The following is a 25,214-nucleotide window of genomic DNA, read 5'->3' as shown; positions in this document are numbered from 1 at the left end:
TAGAAGCATTTTTAGAAGCATGGAACAATTTAAAATATTTCTGCCATTCTCAGGTACAGTATCTAAATCCAATTTCCAGATTGAACCCACATTTCATGCCAAGTGTACTCCTGGCAGATTGAGTTTAATTACCTGTATATTTATTAGTTTTTGTAGCTAAAGTCTTTAGTGTCACTGAATATACCCACGGCATTAAGAAATGGAACCACAACAGCTCAGCTCAAAGTGAAGGATAATAAACCTTGTTAAAAATTTCTCAAGGCAACACCAATTGATATATTTTAATTCATAGAGTCATGGAGACCTACAGCACAGAAAAAAGGCTCTTTGGCCCATTGAGTCTGCACCAGTCAAAACAACCACTTAACTATTCTAACCACATTTTCTAGTATTTAGCCTATAGCTTTGTATGCCTTGGCATTGCATGGATGTATCTAAATAATTGTTAAGTGTTCTGAGGGTTAATATCTCTCCCATCCTCTCTCAACTCCTGCCTTTTACCTTAAACCTATGCACTCAGTCAATGATCCCTCCACTAAGGGGTAATGTTTCTTCCCGTCATGCTGATTTGTGCACTCATAAGTTAATACACCTAAATAATTAGGGCAACTTGGTGGTTAGCACTGCTGCCTCACAGCACCAGGGACCCGGGTTCAATTACAGCCCTGGGCAGCTGTCTGTGTGGAGTTTGCAGATTCTCCCAGTGTTAGAGGGTTTTCTCTGGGTGCTCCAGTTTCCACCCACAATCCAAAAATGTGCAGGTTAGGTGAATTGGCCATGCTAAATTGCTCACAGTGTTAATTGATGTGCATTAGTCAGGGTAAATATAGAGTAGGAGGGGAATGGGTCTGGTTGGAGGGTCTTGGAGGGTCAGAGTGGACTTGTTGGGCCAAATGGCCTGTTTCCACATTGTAGGGATTCAAATGAAAAATAGAACCCCTCAGTATCATCTGCTCCAAGAAAAACAACTCAGTATCATCTGCTCCAAGAAAAACAACTTAGAGCAAAGAACTTCTTAATTAGAACTCTCCAGCATCGGCAACATCCTGGTAAATCTCCTCTGTACCATCTATAGTGCTATGATTTCCTTCATATAATGACAAGCAAACTCTCTACCTGGATAGAACGTTGCACTCTTTCACCCCCTCATACATCTCCATCCCCCACTTGGTTCAGTTTACCATAATCCCAATGATATATGATTAATTGTTTTTGTATCACAGAAACATTGGACTAAAGTTTTAAAAATTATAATTTTGGAAGTTTCAAACATTTTTTGTCACCATTTGTTTCTTGTCCCTTGCTGGAATCAGATGACATATTGGTTGAATTGTTCAAGTAATCACTCTTCCTGTTTGCTTCAGCGTTGGAACTACCAATCAATTCTCCACCTGCAATGGGAATAGAAGTTCTGCCAGAATTTTCACTAGCCCTCGCTTCCCATTCCTGAAGGCAAGAAATTCCACCTACAGCCACTGGTCCATTAAATGGCAACACAGACACACACACACACACTTCTTCTCCCCCACCTCCAACCTTGTTGTCTAACACTGAGCAATCCAACCAGACCCATTCCCCTACTATATATTTACCCTGACTAATGCACCTCACTGAACACTGTGACAAAGGAAACAAAGTTGCAGCACATTAAAATAATGTCTTTGAAGTTTGTCTTGTAGTTCTCATTCAAATGTATTCAGAAAAAAATGCAGAACTGTTGGAAGCTGGGAAAATGACTAACATTTTAGTTGATTAAATGGTATTGTGCATTTTGTAGAAGATATGAGACCTTCACAGAATGTTTAAGGAGTGCTAAAAGGATAATTTCTTCATAATTGTGAAATGTACCATGATTTTATTTGAATCTTGTGGCAATAGATGTTTTTGATGAGGAGAAAACTACATATAGACTATTTTCAGAAAATAGTTTGAATGAATATTTGTAAAATATTGTACAATATAACACAATTTCGGGTTGCAAGAGGCAGCTGACAGTTTAGAGATCAGATTCATACTGTGGTGGTCAATGGAACCCCACCTCCTAGTTTCCAGGAAAATATATCTGGTACACATTTTTATATGGAATTTCAGTGGAAAATAACAAATTACCATTCTTCAAGCCTTTAATACTCATTACAAATTGTAAAGGTATTGTAGCAATTTTCATCAAGCATTTGTCACTGATTCTTCTCTTTTTTGAGTTTGCAAATTGAAGCGTTAAATAAAATTTGGACAGTTCGTAGATGATTAAAAACGTAAGCATGCTGTCTATTAATGCATTTTGATTCAATTAAACATGGACATGAAGGGTGTTGGTTTGCAAAACACTGCTGAAGTGCTGCACTTAAAGGCAGCTAAACACTTAGGCTTAATTTTGTGACTAGAGATATCTCCATATATGGAGGAAGTCTGAAAATGTTGTAAATATTGCTCTTACAAGTTTTAATTTGATCTTACAGAGTTATAGTGCAGTTGAATTTGTTCTGTTTAGAAACTCTTTAACGATGAGGGCTTTTGTGGGGAATCGGTGATGTGGAATCAATAATCTTGCGACAATCTGAAGATTAAGTATTAGATTCACTGATCTTAGTTCCAGTTCATTTCAGTATTAATGGAATCTTCTTGTATTTGACTAATAGACTAGACTACCAATAGGATCAAAACTTGCTTGACCAGATAGGTCATGTTTTGGATCAAAGATCTCCTTCCTGTTATGTGATGTCTCAAAAAAAATCCGCTGCCTTCAGCTATTACTGAGTATCTAAGCTCTGTCTTGCTACAAGATGAGTAATCTTGAAAATATGTGCCAAAAACTTATCAACCCCAATAACTGTTAATTCTCTGATAAGCCATGTTTGTCCCAGATTTGAATGCTGTTCCAATATAAGGAAAGCTCTTCTAATTGTACTTGTAATCCTGGCCAAAACTCACAAGAAATGTATTATCTGATAGTAATCTTTTATCAAAATACCTTCTAACCATTGCTATTCTTTCTGCTGAAACTGTTTTCTTTCTCTAAAATGTCATCTTATCTGCAGTCTTTGCACCTCAGAACATTGGTCATCCTTTTTCAGCTCTAAATATTCTTTCTTCATGCCAATCCTTCCATTGTGTTGAAGTTAACATTCATTGTATTTTTCTACTTTAATTAATTATTTTTCAATCCCTTAAAACAGTGAAAATCCTATCTCCCCAACTTTTCCTCCAACAGTCTTCCAGCATTGATGACATAGAAGCCCAGCAATACAGAAAAAGGCCATTCTGCCCATTGAATCCACACCAACTGTCCGAACAGCAGCCCACCCAAAACCCCCCCTCCCCCTGCCCCCAGGTATCCTTGTAACTTCACATTTAACACGCCCAACCACCTAGCATGTACATCCCTGGACACTATAGACAGTTTAGCGCAGCCAATTCCCTAACCTGCACATCTTTGGGTTGTGGGAGGAAATTGGGAGTGCACGGATGAAACTCACACAGACACGGGGAGAACATGCAAACTCCATACAGACAGTCACGCAGGGCTGGAATCAAACCCGCGTCCTTGCCGCTGTGAGTGAGTAGTGCTGACCACTAAGCTGCTGTCATCTAACCACACCATTGCATCTTATTTTCTTATTTCCCTGTAATATCCAATCTTGGTGATTTCCATGTCTGTGAGCCAGTTTTCAATATTCTGGAGGTGAAGGAGGATTCTTTGGCCATCTAATCTCCTTTTTCTATATATAATTCTTATGCTATAGCCTGTTGAATTGTGAATCTGAATATTAAACATAGTTGGTATTTTAAGACTAGTGACCCAGTGATTAATGTTTTTCTTGGCTGTTGCCAGTTATCCTGGGGGCAGAGAACATGTTCTGACATCATGACAATAATGCTTGGCATTTGTGCCTGCTCAAAATTCTGTGAATACAGTTTGCAGGAATGCTGGTCATTCTGTTGGGCAACAACATGGGCGAGTCCAGCACATAAATTTCTTTCTTAACCCAGCACCAAAACAGCATTAGGAGCTAACAGTCATTGTACATTTGTTTGTATGGATTTATACATCATCCATATGCATCTGGACATGGAGGCACACACTACATACACAATTTTGTGAGCACAATCCTTAAAGGATAGTTCTAAATTTGATTCTAACTGAAAATAAAATTGATGTTCAGATTTCAGAGTAGTCGTTACTTTGAAACAATTTTATTGTTTCATGGTGGCATGGTGTGGCATGGTGGTTCAGTAGTACTGCTGTCTCACAGCACCAGGGACCTGGGTTCAATTTCGCCCTCGGGCACCTGTCTGTGTGGAGTTTGTAAATTTTCCTTGTGTCTGTATGGGTTTCCTCTGGGTGCTCCAGTTTCCTCCCACAATCCACCAATGTGCAGGCTAGGTGGATTGGCCATAGGAAATGCAGGGTAACAGTGATAGGGTAGGAAGGTGGCTCTGGGTGGGATGCTCTTTGGAGGATTAGTGTGAATTTGAAGGGCCAAATGGCCTGCTTCCAGACTGTAGGGATTCTATGATTCTGCATTGACATCTGTTCTTGCTTTCTGGGTGAAGTATGAAAAGTATTTTGAAATATGAAACACATAATGTAAGCAGGAGTCATTCCAATCCAAATTTAAGTTTGATCAATTTCTGGGTATTGACTTGCTGATTGACAAATTAATAACTTTCTCTCTTAACAAGTACCAATTAATAATGAATTGGTGCCACCGAACCCTGCCAGAAGGGTCACTTGGTACAAGGAGAGGAAGCTGAAAATGTGTTGCTGGAAAAGCGCAGCAGGTCAGGCAGCATCCAGGGAACAGGAGAATCGACGTTTCGGGCTTATGCCTGTTCCCTGGATGCTGCCTGATCTGCTGCGCTTTTCCAGCAACACATTTTCAGCTCTGATCTCCAGCATCTGCAGACCTCACTTTCTCCACAAGGAGAGGAAGCTTGGTGGGGGGGTGGGTTTGGATGGGGGCTGAGGGGTGGTTCAAAGCTATCAATGGATTTGATGGCAGCAGCAAAGATTTTAAATATGCATAAGACAGTATTGAAGAGAAAATCATATAACTGACTTTGAGAAAGTCTTCCTCTCCCTCTTTTACTGTAGTAATGCTCTGGTATCTGCAACCCGCCCAGCGATTCATAAGTGAACTTGTCAAGCAGAGTTGCGGTTGGCTACAAGGAAGACCTGCTAAAGAGAGTTCATATTGGCAGGCAGCCTTATTGAGCTCCAGCAAGCTTCCTTTTGGGTTCAGTCCAGTTGTGCAAAACCCCAGCAAATACAGTCTGTGCTGGAAGAATCTTAACACAATGTCACACTAGCCGTAGACTCACTTAAGCCTCTCTGCATTATAGACAAAGCAGTGAGGAACCAACCAGTGTAAAGTTTCTAATAAGGCAACGCTATGTGTAATTTCATCTTGATTCTCAAAGGTAATTTGGCAGGAGCACCAGGGTAACATAACATCCTACATTATTCAATGCTGATTACAGGGTAGTTGCATTTCCCAAATGGCATTTCCCTGATCGCACTACTGATGAAGGGCTTGTGCCTGAAACGTCGACTCTCCTGCTCCTCGGATGCTGCCTGACCGACTGCGCTTTTCCAGCACCACACTCTTCGATTCTTTTCCTGATCATGGTAGCACAGGAATGATTATGTCTGAGAAAGTATTTAAATATCTGCCCACACTTGCCACGATAACTTTCAATTTTATTCTTGCCTACATATTAATTTACTGTCTTTCTAAGTAAGTTAGTCATGATCTTATTGCATAATTTTGGTGAGAGTCTGGGCACACCTCTTTGGCTTTGGTTGATGGGAATATGGATCTGAGAACTGAGCACAAGAATCAGCATGCCTGATTTGTGGCACTTCTAATAATGTCTCTAGGAAATCAAGAGCACCATGATGAGGTGTGCTGGACTTTGTCCCAGTTCTTTGAACTATGCTCCCAACAAATGTAGCTCCCCAGCAAGAACAAAGACTAGCAAAATTAACTTTGCATGAGTTGAGCTCATGTGGCTTTGCATATGTGGAGTTAAGATCAAGTCTTGTCTTCAGTTGGAATAAGAGCAGAGGCTGGAGGATAATCAGACCAAGATGTACAGACCATTAATTCAGGTTTCATTTTAAAGTCTCAGCTTGCCTTTTCCATATTTCCAATTTTGTACGGAATCTGTCTGTGCAGAATTGCTACACCCTTTCCGCAGCGAATAGACTACAGTGAGTGCAGAAAGCAACACTTCGTTCAGTTAACTGATCCAGCTTTCACATTAAGTTTCTGATTAAAACCAATTAGACCATCTTGTTGCGTCTACAACTTTTTTGTGAGAACTCAAAAACTGCCTACAGAGGTCAAAGCACCCAAATTTTACAGTGAAGCCGCATTTCCCAATTCTAGCAGGAGATATTACAGATTATATTACAGCGTGGAAACAGGCCCTTCGGCCCAACAAGTCCATACCGACCCGCCGTAGCGCAACCCACCCATGCCCCTACGTTTACCCCTTACCTAACACCACGGGCAATTTAGCATGGCCAATTCACCTGACCTGCACATCTTTGGACTGTGGGAGGAAACCGGAGCACCCGGAGAAAACCCACGCAGACACGGGGAGAACGTGCAAACTCCACACAGTCAGTCGCCTGAGGCGGGAATTGAACCCGGGTCTCAGGCGCTGTGAGGCAGCAGTGCTAACCACAGTGCCACTGTGCCGCCCACCGTATCATCTGCTTCAAACACAAGATGATGGAGGAAAATATATTTTGATGTTTACAGTGGGCAGCATATGTGCATATGATTGTCCACAAACATTTTACCTCTGTTGCTGCTTATAAGGCTAAGTGGATCTGCTACTTCTAGAAATTAATTTTTGCTCTTCACAGTGAAGAATTTAACTAGAGAGAAATTGTCATTCCATTAGTTTTGTAAGGGAGGAAGAATAACAGCAGTTTGCATGTGAAGGAACACTGGAATAACTCTCTCTCATTAGGCTACGGGCTCATACTCAAGCAACTCCCACTCAGTAATTAAATGGAATCCATGTCTATGTTGTAAATATTGACAGACATTTAGTTTAAATCCATGGTGGCTGAGAACTATTCAGGAGATCTGGAATAATGTGTTTTCTTAGTTGTTTTTCTCACGTTTCCCGTAAAGTAAGTGGAACTGGTGGGGTCAGAGATTCCTGTTAGCATGTTGATTAATAACATATGCATAGACTGTGGTTTATTGCCAGTGCAATCTGGTTTATGGTTTAGAACTGTTGACTGCTGCTTCTGTTTCAATACCACTTGTACACCTGCATAGAAATACACCATTTAAATTCAATTTTCTGTTCACAATTAAGTTGACAGCTACGCTAGTACTAATAGAGCATTTTGCCTAATTGCATGCTCCGTTTGACCTGAAATACATGGTGGAAGATGATGTGATATGAACAGCAGCAACATTTTATGCGGAACTGAACTAGGGAACAATAAGGACTCCTTAATTATCACACATAAGCAACTCAATCTCATGAAAGCAGTAACAAATTTATAAAGATTGATTTTATTGGTTCTAATTAAGTTTGGAATTGGAATTCGAATTGTGGTTTACCTTTCCACTTGAGAAAGCTTGTCAATTATTCACCATTGAACACTGTTAAAATTTGTTAATAATCCCATCAACTCATTGAGAAAAAAAGAAAAGCCATGTCTTGGAGATGGCTTATGGCTGTAGCCATGGCATGATAACATATCCCCACTGGAGTGAGAGAGAGGAGAGGTCATTGGATCCTGGCATACTACTGGAACACTACCTCCAAGCACTGTGATTTCAGCAATAGGACCTGTCCTATGTTGTGAAGTGCCTGGCAGACTATTATATTCCCCCCAGTTGTCATATAAGTGTGCTAGATTGGTTGTCCATATCTGGTAGGCTGGAAGTGTGTCTGTTGACCTTCCTTGTGGAAGAATAGGCTGCTAATCAGTTACCACTACTACTATAATTTTGTGCTACTGATAAAGACCAATTTCACTTTCACCATTTTTGATAGAGTAACAATATCCAGCTTTGTCTGTCATTCCGATTGGAAGGTTCAAATGCAGATCTGCAGCGACTCCATTCAGCTCAGTATGAGCTGTCTTTGGAACGTGATGTGGCAGCTCTCCAGCAGCTGCAGACAAGGAGGATTAAAAAGTCATATTTTGTAGTATGGTATAGAGCCACTTAAGCTGGAAAATCCCAGGTCTGGTTCCTTGTCTGCACTGAGTTAGCTCTTACAACCCAGCACCTGCAGTTGAGTTTGCTGCTGCCAATGAGCTACGCTGTGCTCCCTGTATGGAAAATGCCGTAAGTAGGAACAGTCTGTTGTAGCTGAATACCTGCTCAACCTCCCTGCCAATGATGAAGCACATAAAGATTGCTCACAAAATGGGATAAGTGTAGAGCTGTCAGTGCCTACAATATAACTCATTACCTCGAAGGAGTGAGGTGAAATATCTGTATATTGGAAACGGGGGTGATGACTAGATATATTTATCATTAAAAGCTCATCAGATGTGGAATAAAATGCTGGATGCAGATTTTTGTGTCCATTTTAATATCCAAACACAGTAAGGCAATATTAGTGGGTGGCACTTCAAGAATTATAATGGGTATGTAATGAAAGATATTTGTTTAGGAATATCTTTTTGATTCTAAAAGCATCAATCTATTAATCCCTGTGAGGAAGTGCCAATCTGTCTTCATTCGGAAAAGCTGTTCAAAGATCGAGGAATAATATAGGGATCTGGACCACGCGGTGGATATATAGTTACTGCTACTCATAATGTATTGCTGACAAAGCTTTAATTGATACAGCATCATATTATTGGACAAGTCAGATCCTAGTCTGGAATCTGATAGATCATAATGTGTTTTTTTAATGGTTTAATGAAGTGGTTTTTCACTGAAACACAAGCACTCAATGTGCAGATTTGGTTTTAAAATAATACTGAAGTTTATTGCACAAAATAAATGACGATAAAATACAATAAATGTAACTGTTTACACATGATGAACTTAAATATTTAGAACACCAGATAAAATACACTTCATTAATTCCAAAGCACTCCATTACAGTACTCATACCAGAGAGAATTCCCATCTCTTTTATATCTTTAGTGTTCTTTAGTGCTTAATTTAACTGAGGCTGCTAGTCCCTGTCTTCAGAATCTGATAGCTTCTTCCTGGAGCCTTCATAAAACCGAACCTAGGCTGTGCTGTTTCAAATAATACCTTCAGGGTTGTAACCAAAAACTTCCGGGGTCTGTAACTTTCAAACTAAACTGCTTACACTGAGATAACCTATCTCTTAACAGTTCTAAGCAATCTCCTTTCGTCACAAGCAACTGGTTTACACATTCAACTTCAGTCAATATGTCTGCAAAGTCTCCTAACTGAAAGCCAAAAGCTTTGTTCCAAGCAATGGGTGTTTCCCCTAATCAAAAGGAAAAAGAAGATCAATATCTGATCTTCTAAACTAAAAGCCTAATGTATAACTGTTCACTCATAAACTCTCTCAAGGTTTTAAAAAAAGCCCATTACTCTCCAGGAAATTTCCCTCCAGTACTGTTTTAAAACAAATCACTACGATGACAAAAAGACTTCCAAGTTAATCATTAAACCCTTCATAGAAATAGACCATATACACACTCTTAAAATAAATGATATTAAAATATATATAAATCATATACCTTACACTACAGTCACCATCACCGATCCAATGTCCTGCCGCCAATGATTTTAATCTTCCTTTCTACTCTACAATTGTTGCTAGCTGCACAGAGGTATTGGGAGAGAAACCATTTCACTTGAGATTGACCCCTGTTTATGAAAGTAGATTTTGTCTCCATCTCTCCCACTGTGATAGCAACCTGCAACAATGTAAATGAAACATGATTCATTTGATTCAAATGGAACATTTTATTCAGAACCATTGGATATATCTGAGAACAGGAAAAATATGAAAATAGCTGAGCTTTGGGGAAAGAAAATGCAACATATGAATGTACAAATTAGGAGTAGGAATTGACCACTTGCCCAGAAGGAGAAACAAGTAAAACCTGATCCAACTCTTATACTTTAAAGTGAAGAACCAGTATGTTCACTTACAACCAGTACGGCTTTCTAACTAGTGTCACCCCCCGTCACACCCCCCCCCCCCCCCCCCCCAATGGGGTGGTCTTTGAGGCTGCTCCAACATTTAATAAGATCATGGCCGATATGATTACTCCATACACTTACCCTTGATAACTTTTCAACCCCTTCATTATGAAAAACAAGTGTGGACAAGGTTCCATTCCTAACAACAGTGTCGGTGTAACTAAAGCATATGGGCTACGCTGGCTCAAGATACAGCTTACCACCTCCTTGTTTAGGAGAACTTAGAATGGAAAATTGCTGCTGGCCTAACCAGTGATCCCACATTCTGTGAATGAATACACTAAAAGGCCCTATTGTTCAAATGGCCTTTTTTCTGTGCTGTATGATTCCGTGATGCTATAAATTCCATAAAAGATTTGTGGATGGTAAATGCAGGAGCTGATGTGGGTCTGGATGGGATGCCCTTCGGATGATCGGTGCAGACTCGATCAGCCAAGTGGTCTTTTTCTGCACCGTAGGATTCCATAAGCAATGATCTATCATGCTTGGTATTTGATGAAACCTGCACATGTCACTTAATCTTATTCTGGGAGCAATTGGTATATGTGGCTACGTTTTAATCCACCAATTTGAAAACCTTTAACATCTTGAGTCGATGTGTGGTGCAGGAAAAGCACAGCAGGTCAGGCAGCATCTGAGGAGCACATTTTGGGCATAAGCCCTTCATCAGGAATCCTGAGAATTAAATCCTGAGTCTCTGCTATGCCACAAAAGCATGATTTGTGTTTCTGTAGTGCCTTTAATGTAATAAAACATGTCAAGCCTGTTCATAGGAGCATTATATAACAAAATTTGATATTAAGCCCCATTAAGGCTCATCACGAAAACCTTGGTCACGGGCACATTCGAAGGAGGAATTTAAAAGGCACACAACACCAGGTTATAGTCCAACAGGTCTATTTGGAAGTACAAGTTTTCAGAGTGCTTTTCCTTCATCAGGTAGCTAGTGGAGCAGGACCATAGGACACAGAATTTGCAGTAAACGATCTAAGTGTCATACAACTGATATGAAGTATTGAACAAACCTAGATTGCTGTTCAGTCCAAATCGCTTAGAATGAGTTGCAGGTTTCGATTCATTAATATGTAAATCCAAGGACTACTTTCAAGTTACATTCCTGAGATAACTTAAGGTTTTATATTTAAAAAAGTGATATCTCAGCTCAGACAACGCATGAACGGTGCAAGGCTAGAGTCCTTCTGTATCCCAACTTGGTTCTATTTCCAAAGTAGAAATTTATAAAATGTCACATGGACTGACTGCCTACAGAAAGTGTGCTTTTGGAACTAAATAGAACATATCTGCAAATGCAAATTCACCTCATAGATTATATCTGTGTGTATGTGGGCGTGTGTGAAGGGAAATGAGAGTGAGAGAGTTTGTGCGTGGGCGGGGGGGGAAGCGGAGGGGGTGGGGGGGTGTGTGTGTGCGCGTGCGCTTGGTAGAGTGGGTGCATGAGTGTGACAGAGTATATGCCTGTGAGGGTGTGCGTGTGGCTGAGAGAGGGTCTGCATAAGTGTGTGAATGTAATTGTGTGTAAGAGTGTGTGTGTGTGTGTGTGAGAATATATAATGTAGTGGGGTCACCTGTAATGTGACATGAGCCCAAGATCCCAGTTGAGGGCATCCTCATGCAAATGCAAATTCATTCCATAGACGTGTGTGTTTGTGTGGACGGGAGAGAGAGTGCGTGCATGTGTTTGATAGAGTGTGTGCATGAGTGTGACAGAGTATATGCCTGTGAGGGTGTGCGTGTGGCTGAGAGAGGGTCTGCATAAGTGTGTGAATGTAATTGTGTGTAAGTGTGTGTGTGTGTGTGTGTGAGAATATATAATGTAGTGGGGTCACCTGTAATGTGACATGAGCCCAAGATCCCAGTTGAGGGCATCCTCATAGGTACCGAACATGGCTATCAGCCTCTGCTTGGCAACTCTGCTGTTGTTGCATATTCCGAAGCCTGCCTTGGAGGATGGTCACCCGAAGATCCGAGGCTGAATGTCCCTGGGCAGGAACATCCCTGTGTCGTGATTGTTGCACCATATCCATTCATTCATTGTTGTAGTGTCTGCTTGGTCTCGCTAAATATACCACACCTCGGAGCATCCTTGCCTGCAGTGCATGTGATAGACGTTAACTGAGCCACATGAGTACTTGCTGCGCCTGTGGTGGGTGGTGTCCCTATGTGTAATGGTAGCATCCATGTCGACACTCTGACACGTCTTGTAGTGGTTGCCACAACAGACTTGTAAGGTGTTGTGGTTGATGTAGTCGTGAAGGCTGGGCAGGTTGCTGTGAACAATGGTCTGTTTAAGGTTTGGCAGCTGCTTAAAGGTGAGAAGTGGAGGTGTAGGGAAAGATCTTGGCAAGGTGCTCATCCTCATCGATAATGTGTTGCATAGTAGGAGGATAGACAGATTAAAAGGCCATGAATTTTAAGGAGGGAATTCCAAGCCATTGGGTTTTGGCAGCTGTAATTGGAGTGATTAAAATCATCAAAAATCGGGAGATATCATTAGAGGGGTGCAGGTAACTCAAGATTTGTGGTACTAGAGTGATGAGTGAATGAGACTTACAAGTTGTCAGCATGGCTCACAAAGTTCTGTAAGTGTGCTGATTGCATAACTCAAGGACAACATAGCACAAAATACAACAACTTTTAACAGATTTTCTTATAGGGAGGGCTCAAAGTTAAAATGCCATGACTGTTAATTGTAAATTTATTCCCAAACACAACACACAAAAGAGACAGTTAGATGACAGCTGGTTGCAATAAAATATTTTCCAGCAGAGGTAGTTTAGTTTATTAAGTTCCTTGATGAAATCACTGACTAAACAAACAATAAACTTTATCGTATATTGGTTAACTAATTTTATCAATGGTTATTTTCATTTTTGGGATGAAGGCTTTGATTGCTACTGATTAAATATTTCATGAGATCTTTATGCCAATTGTATGGTAGAACAGGTTTAATGGCCCATATGATCTATTCATCTTGTAATTCCTCTATATTTCATGGAGACTTAATACCATTTTTACATGAGCTTGCAACTGTGTTACTGTAGTCACATCATGACATATTATCATACACTGATAATATAAAATACATTATCTGTCAGCCATCAACAGTGGGAATAATTGTTAGCTGTGGCTGACTTGGTAGCACAATCTCATCATTGTCGGAGGTTTGCATTCAAGTCCCACTCCAAACACTTAATCACAAATATCCAGTAGAGTGCTGACAGACTGTGCACGGTCAGAGATGCAGAGGGCTACTATGAGCCACAAGAACTGCAATTTATATCGCTCAGTGGCTTGTGGGAATTCCCTGTATCCAAATAGGCTCTATTATGTCTCCTTGTTTGGTACTCACCTACAAGTAGAAACTATTTTTTGATCTCTACCCTATCAAACCCATTCATAATTTCAAAGATCTCTATAAGTTATCCTCCAGTTTATTTACTGAGTTATTTTTGTACTTTACACTATGCAGGCAATGTTGCTTTAAGTACTTTATGGAATGGTAAAAAAAAAACAAAATTTATCAACAACTACCCCCGTTGGATATGCATTTGGAGGACAAATTGATAGTGTGGCTGCGGAGGCACTATGGGCTATAATTTTCCAGGACATGAGCCAGCCAATTGACATAACATGTTTAATCAATGCAAAAACAAAAGATATTAAAATAATTCCCTCGATGATATAAAGCCTGGTAGTTGTTGGCATCTTAAAGTTGTTATTTAACGTCATGCAGTGTGTAATTGAACAGTCTCCAGTGGGACTGTGTACAGCAAACCTCTTTATTTTGTACATTTCCAAAGTGACATCATCTTGTCAACATGTTTTATATCACTGTGAATAGAAGTAAATGCAGAACCAATGGATTACTCAGTGGTATATTTTATTTCAAATACTCTGATCCATCATTGCTCTTTTCACATATCATGGGAAGAGACGTGTCAGGTTTTGAATGTACAGACTTTCTCTTGTCTTGGCAAAAAGAGAAGGTGCTGCAGAGCTTGACATTGATTGGATAAGGTGCACTGTATGATTTAGTATCGAGGTTATAAGGTTGCAAATATCTTTTTTGACGATTTTTCTCAACAGCCGTGATGAAATGGTGTTATTTTTGCTGTGTTAGCTTTGCGGAAAGAACTGACAAGCATCTAGATGTGATTCACATGCATGCTGCTCAGCAAAAATCCTAGTTTCCCCTGACAAGTGCACAGTTTCACTGGGCAATTCAACATTCAAGGAACTGTTGAAAGAAGAATGCAACTTTTTTTAAATGCTTGTATTTTTCTTCAACTGACATCCTTGCATCACTTTCCTGAAGACATCAGGTCAACTCAGGCGGGTTGGCAATTCTAACATGCAGATAACATGGGGTCTGGACTCCTACATACTAAAGTTCAAATTCCTGTGCAATCTCTGTGAAAAAGTCCAAATCCCTGTGTGATCCAAATATGAAATTCATAGTAGATCAGATTCAATGTGAAACACTAGACTCTTCACAAAAGTAGCCATTTGTTACCAGTCATAATGGCGGTCAATCAACTGATGTTATCATGATGATGAATTCAATACCATTGATTCTTTAAAAGTTTTCTGCTGAAAGCAACGTTGTCCTGTTTATCACAATGTACTTTTTATAATTCTAGACCTTGCCAAACTTCAGACAAGTTTGTTTATACTGTCCGTCGTATATGACTGTAGGTGAATAGATAGCATCTTAATTATCAATTATACATTCACATGGAAGAATCTTTTAGAACAATGAATAACTGAACTGTGTGAATTTATTTGGTGAATGCAAGTGCTCCACTTTTCCTTCAAACATGTTTGTGACTTGTGTGTGGCCTATGTACCAGCAGCCCTCTCCATGCCATTCCTGAATGGAAGGAATTGAACTCAATGAATCTGGGTGGCTCCATGTGACAATGTGAAGAGAGTGAAGCTGGGGTCAGCACGGCAATGGCTAGCATGTGTGAGCTCTATGACTAGACTGGAGATTTCCTGCATTGCCCTAATTTCAATAGTTTGTTGATTAGTTCAATGGGCAGTGTCGTATCGATTTGAGAGCGACTGAAAGTTTCCGAGGAGAGAAGAGCTTGCGACCATGGGGCTAGAAGGTACCAGGAGAGAAATCAAATTGATCACTGTAGACCGTGAAAGCATGCATGACAGCTAAGAAATGGAAGGAAGCACTCAGGAAGTGAACAATAAAATACTGCCTGAATAGAAAGTTCAACTGTATATTTCGAGGATCTTTGTCTGAAACCAGTACAATAAAGGAAATTGATAATTTCTTTAAAATTATCATGGAATCAAAAAGAACACTTGAAAATGACTTTTAAGAATTTACATCAATTGTAAAAGGATTAATTGTACCTTTCTTAAAAGTAAGAAAATTGTTCCATGTCATATGGTGACCTTTGATATGACAGTAGTACTAACAGGAAGGATGTTAAGATACAAAACAGCCATGACAGCAGACATAGAGAAAGCCTGTACATTCAAAAGCTGACAAAGAAGTTACTGCAGTAAAGAACAACAAGGGAAGAAGAGAGAGAGAGAATGTCCCCATTTACAAGGAGCTGAATTTGTAATATAGCTAATATGAAAAGAAAGCTGAAGACATGGTGCTGTTCTGAATGGTGCTATTAAACGACAGTGCATCAGTTTTGTCAGAGACAACCAGACTATTAAATGAAGTTTGTTAAAGTTCCCTGATAAGGAAATCTCTGGGAATCTGTGCAACCAAAACTATCATAAACCTAGCTAAAGAAGCTTTTCAAGAGTGTGCAGGTTGACCAACAACTATCTCCAGGAGATTTGGATGGACTTTGTAAATGACTTGAGGACAAAATCCTTTGATTGTGAAAAGTGAGAGAATTCTATGTTCTGGAGGCTAAGTTGGAAATACTGACGCCATTTTTGTGTGTGGATTCATACAAATGATTGTAATCTTGTGAGATAATCTTTGTTATTCCAGGTGTGTTTTATAGTTTCTGCAGTCTACTGAATTATGTGAAAGTAAATGCTTCAAAAACTGGACTCCTGTTGGTATTTATTTCATGTGAGGGTTATATGGTGAATTTCGTTACTTTGATTCAATGAAAACAAACAAAAATGCTGAGATCAAAGCGGGTCAGGCAGCATCCCTGGAGAGAAAGCAAGCTAACGTTTCAAGTTTAGATGACTGTACAGTCATTAAAACAAAAAAATGCTGGAGATCACAGTGGGTCAGGCAGCATCCATGGACAGAAAGCAAACTAACATTTCAAGTCTAAATGACTCTTCATTAGATGACTGTACAGATGAAATGTTAGTTTGCTTTCTCTCCATGGATGCTGCCTGACCCACTGTGATCTCCAGCATTTTTTAGTTTTCAGTACAGATATCAGCATCTGCAGTAATTTGCTTTTATTTTGATTCACTGTTGCCCCTATGGGAATTCTAGCAACAATCAATCTGTTCTCTTATTTTAATTGTTTCTAAATCTGCAATTCCTTTATGGGCATCTGCTCCTAAGGAAAAAACATAGGCAGGACAAATGAAAGACAGCAGAAAAGTGAAGGGCCTGATAATGTAAACAACAACAGCAGGAGTAAGACTGTCCAGATCTCTAAAAGACTCTTCGTTGAGAACGAGAGAGATGGAGAGAGAAATGGAGGTAGATGCAAAGCAAATTAAACAGAAGGCAACAAAATGTAGAATGGTTATTTATTATCAGAGTAAAGATAACATTTTTGAGCAGTATTGTTAAGGAACTATAGAGACAGAGATAGTGGTTGTTGAAAAATAAACAGATGAGAGCACAAAATCATAATGACAAAGGGATTCTGTCACCAGTGCTGAATGAAGTTGCCTCCACCAGACATTTTTAGTCTGTTCCATTTCACACTCAGACTGAACCCTGACTCCAGCACTCCTCTGCCATGATGTTGGTGTGAATTCATTTTGGCTCCACACTGACACCAAACTGGAAGTCTGTCAATTCCGTGTTTCATGAATCTCATGTAAGTTCAGGCTCAGACTGCAGATCTGGGCTTCATCTATACTATAATTGCAGCACACATGGAGGGCAGAACTGCTTCACACTTGCATCACGGCTGAAATGTAAGCATAGCAAACAAAGGTTGAGATTTCTAAAGAGGAAGTGCAGCTTACGGTGTCCATTTGATCTATCACAGATACAGGCTTAATGCACAAGATTGTCAGAATCTTACTTCGTTGCTATTTGCATCAGAGAAGATTAGAGTTTGGAGAATGAAATGACAGTGTCATGCTGACCAAACTCAAGGAAGCTGTTGTTAGTAAGTTGATGAGAGCTGAAGTTTTGTCAGTGACCCATAACCTGCCTGGTCTTTCCTCCTGCAGCGTGGAGCAATGTTCTATTCATTGTCTAAATCTAAACTTGACCGATAAGCAGGTTTGGCATTTGAAATGCTTAAACAGCATTTATTTTGTCAAATGAATGCAGTGCCTGTTTATTCAGGTAGAAAAAGGGCTAAAGGTGAAAAGGAATTTCCACACCTGCTACCTGTCAAAACATGTCTCCTTGGTACACAGTGAGCCACCTTTAGAAAACACCATGATATAATACACATGCTGTTTCACTAGTGCTGCAGTGATATACAATCAGCTCCAGTTTAAAAAAGTATGAATTCAGCATTGTTACACTGCCCTACCTTCATGGTTATGCACTCTCAGAATGCAGATGTCCCAGTGCACTTCTAGAAACTTTCTAAGTCAGAATTTCAGACCAAGTCACACGAGCAGCTATTATGGCAGATAACCAAATGTTTGTTCAAAGAGGTAGGTTCAAAGAAATATCTGAATGGGGTAGGGACGTACAGACATTCAGTAAGGGAATTTCGAGCAGATTGCCCAGGCAGCTAAAGCTATGACCCCCAATATTTGACTGATATAAATGGGGACTGCAAAAGACACCAGAAAAAGAAGTTGAAACATTTCAAGGGTTCTGTGGTTGGAGGCAGAGATGTGAAGAAGTGATGCCATGGAGGGATTTGAAAACCGGGATACAGTTTTTAAATTTGAGGCATTTCCAATTTGGAAGTCTCAGCTATATCCCACTTCTGCTGCCTATGCAGGGCCATTCCTATAGTTCCTACACCAAACTTTGTCCCCTTAAGTTGACTGTCTCTCTCACTTAGCGGAGTCTTGCGTCCAGCATTGGAGTTCCTGATGCCATTTCACCCTCCTCCTCCATGTCCGGAAAGATCAGATTTAATCTGGTGTGGAGTCATCTCCCCATTAGCAACTGTGCTGGTCGGATCTCTGTAGTTTCATGACAGGTGGTCCTATATTCAAATAGCAACCGGGACAGTTTGGCATCCAGTGCAGCTGTAGGCTATTTCTTTAAGCCGGTCTTCAAAGTTTGGATTGATCTTTCTGCCAGACCAATGGATGATGTCTAGTATGAAGTTGTCCTTATATGTCGAATACCATTTGTCTTTAGGAAAGACTCAAATTCCCTGCTGGTAAATGATCGCTCATTCTCTGTGAGAATCTGTGTGTCGCAAAAGATGCGCACAGTTTTTCTATTGTTCCTCCCCACCTATTTGATGTCTGATCTCTATGCCAATCCAGCCACTTTGAGTGGACGTCCACCATGACCAAAAACGTTGAGCCCATGAAAAGACCTGCATATTTGATGTATAATTGACTCTAGGGATAACCCAGCCATTTCCATGAATATAGGGGATCTGTTGGCAGTCATTTTTGTCCTTGTTGGCACTCAGCACTGCCCCACCAATGCGACTATATTGGCATCCAATCCTGGCTACTTGTCATCTCTCCTGGATGACCCTGGTGGGGTTCAGCCGGTATCTTTTGGCGACCTTTGCTCGGGACAGTCACTTTCTCCCCTTAATAATATGCCATCCTCCACTGTGATCTGTTTTCTCTGGGTCCAAAAAGGTTTCAATTCTGGTTGTGACAGCCCTATGGATTCCCTATCAGCACTGACTATTTCAGTTTTGCCAGTACCGGATCCTTCAATATCAAAATCTGATATTGTTTGGTAGTGTGTCTTCTGGAAGTGTGTCCAGAAAATGTAAACCCATTACGGGCTCCTCCAGTGGTGGTACCACCGGTGGTGTATCTGCCAGCTGGAGCCGGTTCAGTGCATCCGCATTTGCTACTTAGTCTCCCAGACGGTGTTCCAACTTCTAATTGAACGAACTTAGAATTAGACCCTACCACTGAATTCGGCTTGAAACTTCGGACGGTACTGCCTCGTCTTCCGCAAACCCCAAACCTAGCAGGGGTTTGTGGTCTGCTACTATTACAACTTTATGTCCATAAATGTCCTGACTCCAAATATAACCACCAAACCTCCCTTCTCTATCTGGGTGTATTTACACTCTGCATTAGCCAAAGTCCTGAACGCATACTCTATTGGACATTCCTCTCCATTGGGCTACCTGTGAGCTAATACTATCCCAATGCTGTATGGGGAGGCATCACATGTCAATACCAGATCTCGTTTGTAATTGTAGTGTGCCAACACCTTAGAGGATGATAGTTGTTTCTTCACTTCCCTCAAAACTATGGCTTGGCTATGCAACCATTTTCAAACCTGACCCTTTTTTAGGAGTTGATGCTAAGGTGCCAGGATGGAGGCCAGGTTATGTATGAACTTTCTGTAACAATTCATCAGCCCAAGAAAAGACCTAATCTTCGGTACTGACATGGGAGCCAGGGCACCTTTATTCACCATTACTTTATCTTCCAACGGGTATAAGCCAGTCTTGATGGCTCAGTAGCCCAAGTAGGCCACTTGTGGTGCCTGGAACATACATTTTTCCCTTCTTAGGCATACACCTGCCTGGGATTATTTTCAAGTTCTCCAAGTGCTCCTTATGGTCTTCCATGTTGTTTGCATGTCATCCAGAGAAATGGTGACCTGGAGTAGACCTTGTAAAATATTCTGCATTGAAAATTTGCAGAGGCTGATGATACCCCAAATGGCAGTCTCATATATTAGTATGGGTATTAATTGTAGCATACTTCTGGGAATCCTCATCTAACCACAATTGCAAGAACAAATGGCTCATGTCCAGATTTATGATAGACACCCCCCCACCCCCCACCTTCCCTCCCCACCAGCTTTGCGTAGAAATCCTCTATGTGACAGATTGGGTATTTATCTAGCTGCAAAGAGTGATTTACCACTTGTTTAAAAACCCCTACAAAGGTGAACCCATCAGGCTTCACAATTGGTATGACCAGTGCTGCCAATCTGCAAACTGGACTAGTTTGATGATTCCTTCACTTTCCAGCCTTCCGATTTTTGCCTCCACTTTTGCCTGTAAGGCAAATGGCATTGGGCAGACCTTGTTGAATCATGGAATTGCTTCCTGGTCAACATGCAAGGTGGCCATAGCTCCTTTAATGGACCTTAGGCCTACCTGAAACACTTCTGGGTATTTAATTAGGATTTCACTCAGGCAGCCATTTTCTAATCGAAACATTATGAGCCAATCTAAGTGAATCGTTCTTAACCAATTGCGCCCTGTTGAGCTTTGGCCCAAACCTTTTATTACAATCAGTGGTAACTGAACCAATTGCTTTTCATAAGAGACCAGAACCAAAGTTGTACCTTTCATCTGTAAAGGTTCTCCAGTATAGGTTCTCAGTGTAACCGTGGTCTTTTCTAAACTTAAGGATTGGAATCCAGAGCGTGTTTTGGTAAAGACTGGTTCTGTGATCACTGAAACGGCCGTGCCAGTATCGACCTCCAGTAGAACTGGATGGCTATTTTACCAGATGTTTCTCTTGATTAGCTTTGATTTTGATATTGCTGAACAACTTAACTGTTCCAAGCCAGATATAGGTGGGCTTTCCAGGATGTGCAGTATCCTGGATACCGGCCTATGGGATCTCCTCATGTCTAATTGTACTTTTTTATTGTCTTGAGGTCACTTACCAGCAGTAACTACAATGGCTTGCTGACCTGGATCCTGAAGAAAACTTTAACTGTTTGCCCGTAGCTTGGCTTTGTTTTGGAATTTTGCTGTGTTCAGAATGTGTCCTGAATGAGTCTATGCAATTGGCATCACTTATGTGGTGTTTCCCAAACGTAGTCGGAATAGCGAGGGTGTCCACTTCTATTGACATACCCTGCAACTCATTTGCTCCACTTGCCGTGTTTTCCAATAGTAAAGCTAGTTGTACTGCCTGTTTGAAACCCAGTTGGGCTTCAGCTAGTAAATGGTTTTGTATGGTTACGTTATTAATCCGACAGATCAAACGGTCTCTCATTAAGAGTTAAACTAGAGTCACATCTGCCAGTCATCTTAAACCAGTCAAAAATCCAGATAGATTCCCCTGGTCCTTGAACAGGGGAGTAAAACTGATAGAATTAGTGGAAACTTGGGGTCGCAATGTTCTTTAACTCAACCAACCCTTGAAAGGTTTTAGTATCTGATGCCTGAGGGAAAGTTAGGCTTCTAATAACAGAAAAAGTTGCAAATCCATAAACTATCAGGAAAATTATTGCTTTTAATCTTTCCCAATATAATTTGCCTGGAAAAATAACACATTGTTTCCAAATACTGGGCCTATTCTTCAATGGCAGGATCAAACGGGTCAAGCTTCCCAAATAACAACATGATGTCAACACCAACTCAAAGATGACAGTTGCAAGAGAATTTCTTCAGTAGTGTGCTTTTATCTCATCACCACTGGCGGCACGGTGGCACAGTGGTTAGCACTGCTGCCTCACAGCGCCAGAGACCGGGGTTCAATTCCCGCCTCAGGCGACTGATTGTGTGGAGTTTGCACATTCTCCGGGTGCTCCGGTTTCCTCCCACAGTCCAAAGATGTGCAGGTCAGGTGAATTGGCCATGCTAAATTGCCCGTAGTGTTAGGTGAAGGGGTAAATGTAGGGGGATGGGTGGGATGCGCTTTTGCGGGTCGGTGTGGACTTGTTGGGCCGAATGGCCTGTTTCCACACTGTAAATAATCTAATCTAAAAAAACTCCATAGAGGCCAGTATTTTGTCACCAAGTCACCCTTTATTTATAGGAGAAAGTGAGGACTGCGGATGCTGGAGATCAGAGCTGAAAACGTGTTGCTGGAAAAGCACAGCAGGTCAGGCAGCATCCAAGGAACAGGAGAATCGATGTTTCGGGCATAAGCCCTTCTTCAGGAATTCCTGAAGAAGGGCTTATGCCCGAAACGTAGATTCTCCTGTTCCTTGGATGCTGCCTGACCTGCTGCGCTTTTCCAGCAACACATTTTCAACCCTTTATTTATACATGGAAATTCCTTGACACTGATCCAGTTCCGTCAGAGCCAGCTCTGAGCAACAGGATGGCTGACACTCCTGTTACTATCTATCAGCCAGGGCTCCCTAATTGAAACAGATTAATATCCCCCAATCAGGGAACTCATATTCTATGAGGTCCACTTGGTTGACTTTGTTACATCCACTGCACTGCTTTTGTAGATAACAACCATATTGAATCATGCAAACTCCATGGTATATCTGGCCCCAGAAAACTTGAATGAAATCCTCCTGCTCAATAATGCACTTTTTCTGTGGTTCTTAAAACTAATGCACTTATTTGCTTTCTGAAACATGTGGAATGTGTTACACAGTTCATAATTTTTTTTTCACCATTAGCCAGTGGACTTGCTTCCAGGAGATGCTTCCTTTCTGAGTCTCCAGATATCTTAAGTAGAATCACATCAAAGATGCAACATAGAAACAGGTCATTTGGCACAGCCAACCCATTAAAGCCTCCTTCTATCCATCATTATGTTTCTATAGCTGAGTACCACCTCCTCCCTCCTGTTTATCTAAATACTGTTTGCCTTAATTATTCCCTTTGGTAGCGCACTCCACATTCTCATCAGTGTTTGGAGTAAGAGGTTTCTTCTGAATTCCTTGGTTGATTTTATTTTGTAGACAATCTTATATTGGTTTTGTCCACAAGTGGAATAAGTATGAGAGGCCCCATGTTAATTTTCTGTAAGATTTTTAGTGTGTTAAAATTAGGTGCTGTAAGTACTATGTAAGTACAGTAATAATCTGTAAATCTCTGTAGTACAAAGTAATGTAGCACTATATAAATCTGTGGTTCAGAGTATCACACATCCATAAATTTTTAAAACTAGATTTGACATAATTATAGGGAAGTGGAGGTTTATATTGATGATAAAAGACAAGAAATCCCTGAAAAATCATCTGTAACTTGTCCCTATTTTTATTACTTTGAATTAAAATGTTTGGTCGTTGGAATAAGTTCAGTCTTTATTATCTTCCAAACACTTGGTTTTTAGGTGTGACTGGAGTCTGGAAGCTCTGGTTTGTTGAGAATTCTTTCAAAGTCCAATATCCCTGTAGCCAATGTGAGGTTTGTGCATTGACTTGTATTTGAGCATTGACTTATCAATGGCATGATGTTATGCACAATGTATTAGTACTCCATTGGCCTGTACCTCAAGGACAAAGTTTTCAAATAAGACATTGATGCCCACAATTGTTCCTTTGACTGTAACTGAAGCACTTGGACGCTTGTGCGAACCTATTTGTTTAGTAATGCATGTGTATACATAGGAGTGTGCTTTGTAACATTACAGCTCATCCGTTAGCTGTTTGCTTACAGCTTGTTAGCTTGTACATGTAAAGGATAGGATATATTTTTGAGTAAATTTTGTAGATATGCAAAAGTAGTATTTGGCTTAAGTGTGAGCAGATAATATTCAAGAATACTTTCTATCTCTCTACCTCCCTTGTTTATGATATTCCTTATGACTTCACCTCTTTAACCAAGTTGTCCCAATATTCTATTGTAGTGCAATTTTGGTTGATGTTGTGTTTTCAGATACCACTACTACTAGAATATAAAATTCTGATTTGGATAGTTCTCTGCCTTGAAACCTCCTTTCAATAGGTTGGGACCAAGGCCTGTCTAATTATCAATGGTAGCAGATAAACCATGGTGAATCTAAACAGAGGAGGCATTTGTCTTACATCAGAAGGTAATTTTTTGCATGGTTGCAAGAGGTACATTTTACATCAACTTGCTGGATGTAATTGCTGAGGATACTCAGGAACTGTTCAGAATGTCTCTGCTCCCTTTGAGTACTTGTGCCCAGTTCAGCTCTCTCTATCCATAGACTGTGTGACGGTTTCAGGTTGGGTAGAGCTCAATGTAAATAAGCATTAACTCCTTCAGAAGCATTAATTTATTCAACCATTTAATCCTGTTATGTTCCTTCGTCTTCATACTACATTAAAGGCACTGTATGAGAACCAGTGGGCATAATCTCAGAGTAATGGGTCATTATTTAAGATAGAGAAAAGAGAGAAGTTCTTCTTTTAGAACGTAGTGAACCTGTGGCGTTCTTGGGTCAGTAAGGATGAGTTTTAAGTATATATAACGTTGAGTTGGACAGATTTTTAATCAGAACTAAAAGTACTGCGGATTCTGTAAATCAGAGCCATAAATAGAAATTGCTGGAAAAGCTCAGCAGGTCTGGCATCATCTGTGAAATCAGAGTTAACGATTTGGGTCAGGTCGAGTGGCCCTCCAGAGAACCCAGGGTCACCTTGAGGAAGGTTCACTTAACTCGAAAAGTTACTTCTGATTTCTCTTCCTGGATGCTGCCAACCTGCTGAGCTTTTTCAACAATTCCTTTATTTTTGTTTCAGGTTTTTAATCATTAAGTGTTATGGGAAAAACAAGAAAGTGGTGTTGACGATTATCAAATCAGCCATGATCTCATTGAATGGCAGAGCTGACCCAAAGGACTGAATGGTCTACTTCTGCTCCTATGTTATATAGTTATATATAAAGGCATATTGTTGTTGAAAATTTTACTATAACATTACTATTACTGTAAAATTACTATAAAGCTGTTACAAGAATAAAACGTAGGAAGTAAGCAACATCATACACCAATATATTTCCTTAGTCAAATGGCTGACTGATTAGATTACTTAGATTAGATTAGATTACTTACAGTGTGGAAACAGGCCCTTCGGCCCAACAA

General features: G+C 40.4%; 1 protein-coding gene across 4 annotated transcripts in view; it reads left to right on the top strand.

The window, feature by feature from the left end:
• Window positions 1-25,214, top strand: part of gstcd (glutathione S-transferase, C-terminal domain containing) — a 135,105-nt gene that overhangs the window by 80,594 nt on the left and 29,297 nt on the right. The gene's annotated exons all lie outside the window — the stretch shown is intronic.

This window comes from Chiloscyllium plagiosum, chromosome 32, assembly GCF_004010195.1.
Source record: "Chiloscyllium plagiosum isolate BGI_BamShark_2017 chromosome 32, ASM401019v2, whole genome shotgun sequence".
Classification (NCBI taxonomy): Eukaryota; Metazoa; Chordata; class Chondrichthyes; order Orectolobiformes; family Hemiscylliidae; genus Chiloscyllium; species Chiloscyllium plagiosum.
This window is presented reverse-complemented; position numbering and strand designations above follow the sequence as displayed.